This window comes from Engraulis encrasicolus, chromosome 10 (assembly GCF_034702125.1).
Source record: "Engraulis encrasicolus isolate BLACKSEA-1 chromosome 10, IST_EnEncr_1.0, whole genome shotgun sequence".
NCBI classification, from domain to species: Eukaryota; Metazoa; Chordata; class Actinopteri; order Clupeiformes; family Engraulidae; genus Engraulis; species Engraulis encrasicolus.
The window spans coordinates 14,001,486-14,007,485 of NC_085866.1; positions in this window are offsets into that span (position 1 = coordinate 14,001,486).

Genomic DNA, 6,000 nt, shown 5'->3' on the forward strand with positions numbered 1-6,000 from the left:
CTAGATTGCATTTCCTCACAGAAAATGCTGGAGTATGCTTGCCCGTCTTGCATTCGTTGCCCTTCATGCATGCCTTGCCTTTCATGCATGACTTGCCCTTAATGCACATGCTGCCCTTCATGCATACACAACATACAGTTAACCATCTAGATATGAGCTAACTTCCTGTTCGGTATGTATCATATTGGCAAAAACACATTTTCACTAACTGTAGCGCCCCCCAGTGGCCGTATTGCACTGAATTCGGTACGTAGCCTCTGGGTGTACTGGAGATCATGTATGAGAAATTTCGTTAAGATCTGTCAAGGCGTTGCTGAGATATGAGCTAACTTCCTGTTTTGACGGTGCGTTTGCCTTTGTTGTCAATTTTGATTGGCTGCTGTGCGCCGATGCTTTCAGCTATTGCTCTGTAAATTTTAGCATAGGTGCAGAATAGTCCAATGGTGGTCTGATAAAAATTGTAGGACGAACAGACAAAAATTGTGGGCGGAGCTTCATTTTTATTGATTTTTGAATATGTCAAAATGGCGGGAAATTTATTGTGGTAAATATGACATCATAGTATGCGTTGGATTCGGCTTGACCCAAGGATTTCAGTGATACTAAGCGTTTGATGATATGAAGTCAATACGGGCCAATATGCGCAAAAACACATTTTTGCTTATTGTAGCGCCCCCTAGTGGCGTATTTACACGAAAATTGTTATGTCTCCTCTGGGGATAGTCTTGATGATGTATATAAAGTTGGGTTCTGATACAAGTAGCCGTTGCCGGGATATGAGCTCACTTCCTGTTTGGCGTCTTCGCCGCCAACTTTGATTGGCTTCTGTTTGAAGACGGTTTGATCAATCGTTCCAGGACCTTTAGGGTAGATGTATCTCAGTCCGACGATGCCCTCCTAGAATTTTCGTGACGATCGGTCAAAATTTGTGGGCGGGGCATCATTTTTATTGATTTTCACAAAATTCAAAATGGCGGAAAAACTTTCCAGGCGGAAAATGACGTCATAGGGTGCATTGGATTCGGCTTGGCCCAAGGATTCCAGGGATACCAAGTTTTTGAAATTCCGACCAACGGTTCAAAAGTTATAGCATGTTAATATTTGCAACTTTGACCTGCTGGTGGCGCTAGAGAGTTTGAGGTAGCCCTGTGAAAAATACAAATCCAAAGCGGATAACCGAGCCGAACGTTTCGGTCTTTGAACGGATTTTCTATCTTGAGCGGTTCTTCAAAACGAATGGATCGTAGAGAAAAGGAGAAAATTAACTAGATTGCATTTCCTCACAGAAAATGCTGGAGTATGCTTGCCCGCCTTGCATTCGTTGCCCTTCATGCATGCCTTGCCTTTCATGCATGAATTGCCCTTCATGCATATGCTGCCCTTCATGCATATGCTGCCCTTCATGCGTACACTGCATACAGTTAACCATCTATACATGAGCTAACTTCCTGTTTGGTATGTATCATATTGGCAAAAACACATTTTCACTAACGTTAGCGCCCCCCATTGACCGTATTGCACTGAATTTGGTAGGTACCCTCTGGGTGTCCTGGAGATCATGTGTGAGAAATTTCGTTAAGATCTGTCGAGGCGTTGCTGAGATATAAGCTAACTTCCTGTTTGGACGGTGCGTTTGTCTTTGTTGTCAATTTTGATTGGCTGCTGTGCGCCGATGCTTTCAGCTATTGCTCTGTAAATTTCAGCATAGGTGCAGAATAGTCCAATGGTGGTGTGATAACAATTGTAGGACAACCAGACAAAAATTGTGGGCGGAGCATCATTTTTATTGATTTTTGAATATGTCAAAATGGCGGGAAATTCATGATTGTAAATATGACATCATAGTATGCTTTGGATTCAGCTTGACCCAAGGATTTCAGCGATACTAAGCGTTTGATGAATTGAAGTAAATACGGGCTAATATCGTAGAAAAAACATTTTTGCTTATTGTAGCGCCCCCTAGTGGCGCATTAACAAGAAAATCGTTACTTGTCCTTTGAAGATAGTGCTGATTATGTGTATGAAATTGGGTTGTGATACAAGTAGCCGTTGCCGAGATATGAGCTCACTTCCTGTTTGGCGTCTTCGCTGCCAACTTTGATTGGCTCCTGTTTGAAGACGGTTTAATCAATTGTTCCAGGACTTTTAGGGCAGATGTATCTCAGTCCGAAGATGCCCTCCTGTAATTTTCGTGACGATCGGTCAAAAATTGTGGGCGGGTCGCCATTTTACTGATTTTTACAAAATTCAAAACGGCGGGAAAACTCTCCTGCCGGAAAATGACGTCATAGGGTGCAATGGATTCGGCTTGGTCCAAGGATTCCAGGGAAATCAAGTTTTTGAAATTCCGACCAACGGTTCAAAAGTTACAGCATGTTACAATTTGAAACTTTGACCTGCTGGTGGCGCTACAGAGTTTGAGGTACCCCTGTGAAAAATACAAAACCTGGTCGTCTTATCGAGCCGAACGTTTCGGTGTTTGAACGGATTTTCTATCTTGAGCGGTTCTTCAAAACGAATGGTTTCGTAGAATAAAGGAGAAAATTAAGAAGCTGGAAACGGGGGAATAACAATAGTATGCTTGCCGCATGGAACGCTTGCCTTTCAAGGAACCCAAGGTCGCTTTACATCAGGGGTGTGTGTGTGTGTGAGGGGAGGGGGGGGGGGGGGGGGGGGTGAAGGGGCAGGTGGGGAGAAGGGGCAGGGGAAAGGGCCTGTGAAAAGTCCATATGCCTCTGTGCGATTTAAGATGCTTCTTGAACGTAGCCAGTGTGGTGGCCTGGTGTATGTTGGGAGGTAGGCTAAAGCTATGCTCATGACTACAGGAACATTCAAAAGATGTTTGTAGCCTGACTGGTCATCGAGGTCAACATTATCAGACTGTGCCTCCAAGGATTCATCATTCATCATTTATTTTTATACAGACAGAGTATACGCATTCAATGTGCTCTGTAATAAACCTGAATTTATTGGTCTATTCATGAATTAATAGTGCCCATTTCCTACATTTCAGCTATTATTATTATGACCCAGACTTCTTTTTTATTCCATGCTTTTTAAACAGATGGAGGTTATGTTGTCTTTGTTTTTTCGTTGCTGACATAGATGACACTGACTCTCTGCCTCTCTCTCTTGCTCGCTCTCTCTCTCTCACACACACACACACACACACACGCACACACACACACACACACACACACACACACACACACACACACACACACACACACACACACACACACACACACACTTTGATGGCATTACATTATACACACATACTCACATGCACAAACAGGAATTGAAAGACTGAAAAAAATCACACTGCACAGACTGTGATTGACCCCGCGCCATGAGCAGTTACTGTAAAGGCAAGAACAGTAACAGTCTACTTTGAGGATTGTCCTTAAAGCACCAGCTGTGTGCTGTAGTGGTGGCAGCATATGTGGGGGAATTTGCACAGATTTAGCAGCTAAGGGTGACTCCCTCTTCCCTTTATAGGCCCAAGATCTAAAACAGAAGCCATATGCCACTTCCTCTGTCACCGCAGAGGAGAGCCTAGCCACCACCACGCGGCCTAAAATGAGAGACTGAGGTTCCCTCCTCACCACATCTGTGACGCAGAGGCGCATCTTGCCACCAGGCAAGGGGCAGGCAGCCGCTTGGGGCCCCCAAGCCCCTAGATAGTGAATAACAGCCCACACTTGGGTTCAAATGTTCATTCTTTTGCATTTTCGCTTGGGGCCCCACCTGACCCTAGAATCGCCTCTGCTGTGACGGTGTGGTGGAGAAGCAGCAGGAGACGGAGGGAGGGAGGGAGTCGCACCCTTTTCACAATGACAGATCAAAGTGACAGCCGAAGGGTGTGGTGGAGGCAGGGCCGCTGCTAAGGTTTTGGAGGCCCTAAGCATAAGTAGTCAGGAGGCCCCCCTCATCAGTGAATTCCAGTGAAGTCATTTTCCTAAACAGTCTATGGGGTAACACTTTATTTGAGGGATACATCTATTAGCACTAATACATACAATGTTAATGACTGCATACACGTAAGTAACTTGTAAGGCATGTACTAAGCAAACGCTAAGGCCTACTAGGTCCTTACTAAGGTTAAATTGGTAATAAATCCCTTATTGTGCATGAACAAGACATCTGCGAATACATGCCTAACAAATGTTTGATTTTGCTTAGTGCATGTGTAGCGAAGGGGAGTAGAGTTGCCCAGCTGGTACTCGAACTCAGACCTTCTGGGGTAGTAAACTGGTGCTCTGACCGCTACACCAACGAGCCTGGCTCTTTGGTGTAGCGGTCAGAGCCCCGGTTTACTACCCCAGAAGGTCTGGGTTCGAGTCCCAGCTGGGCAACTCTACTCCCCTTCGCTACAAATGGTGTCAGAAGTGGGATGGTACCGTGAGGCCATCGGAAGCGTACCCATTGTGTGTAAGCCGTAATTCCATGTGAGGGACCCCCAGGATTGATGACCCCGGTGTGAGGGACCCCAGTGATGGGTGAAGCATTGATGATGGGGCACACTGGATGGGAGAAGCATGATGGGCAGTTGCGTGAGGGACACCATGAGTGTGTGAAGCGCACGGGTGCGCTTCCCGAAGGGGAAGGCAGTGTGATCGACTGACCATCACTAGGGACATGCCATTGAGCCTGGCTCTTTGGTGTAGCGGTCAGAGCTCTGGTTTACTACCCCAGAAGGTCTTGGTTTGAGTCCCGGTGGGGCAACTCTAATCCCCTTTGCTACAGCATGTCTTATAAGTTACTTATACAGGCACATTGTATGTATTAGTGCTAATAGATGTATCCCTAAAATAAAGTGTTACCGTCTATGGTTTGAATGGGTGTTGTCTTTGATTATTTTTGGGCAGACTTAACTTCCCTTGTCCTTCAGTGCAGGGAGAGGGGTGCGACCACACCACTCAACAGAATTCACTCAAACAGTGTGGAGCATCCATACTATGTTGTGATGGAGCCTGCTAAGACACTCTCCACTTTGGAGGAGAGGTTATGTTTTTATGTAATCACTGTAGATTTGATAGGAAGGTGCAACTGCTAAATACACTCTCCAGATTCTCTTGAACAGTCCCCCCCCCCCCCCCCCCCCCCCCCCCCCCCCCCCCCCCCCCCCCCCCAATAATTTTCACTTTTTTTGAGGGGCACAGTTTCCTTTTGCAGAATTGAATATAGACTAGACAAAGTACAAAGTGTTGTGTTTTGGTACATTCAATACAATGTGTTTTACGTTCTGACAGTAATGCATTGCTGTTTTGAAAAATAATCCATGAAAATTGTGTTCAAGTTAATGACTGAGAGAAGATGTCATGAAATGTGATGGGTGTGGTGGTAATTGAATGCAATTGTATGAAAACAATGCCGGTTTGACAATCGGTTTGGCTTCAATGGGCTGTGGTTGGCACAAAAATATTACGAGTTTTTGAAAATGTAGACAGGATACTGCAAAGTGAGTGGTAAAAAATACATGATGATATGACATATCGTTGACTGAGTGCTAGCGAGTGCTAGCTAGTGAAGGCTCATCTCCTTCAAGAGAGCTTCCCTGTTCCACTCATCTCTAAACATGGATACTAATCTGCAATAGGTCCTCCACTGTTTTTTTCTGCTTTCTATTTACTTGGATACTGCTGTCCTCTGAAATTCCTCCTTTAAGTCGCTTTGGTTAAAAGTGTCTGCTAAATGTAATGAATGCAATGTAATGTAATGTAATAAACTCATTATCTGCTCTGACTGCCATACCAATGACCCCGGCTCTTTGGGGCAGAGTCAGACGGGTTTTAAGCCTGGCAGAGCAACTGTCCTCTTCTTCTCTATAGAAGGCGTCAGTTGTGGGATGTCTTGCCATGAGTTTTAAAATATGTATATATATATTTTTTTAGACAGTATGTTTATTGAAGTTTTCAACAAAGTTATATAGGAACAGACAAGTAAAAAAAGACAATGATTAGAAAATGAGTTACAGAAAAATTGAAATAGCGATATAGA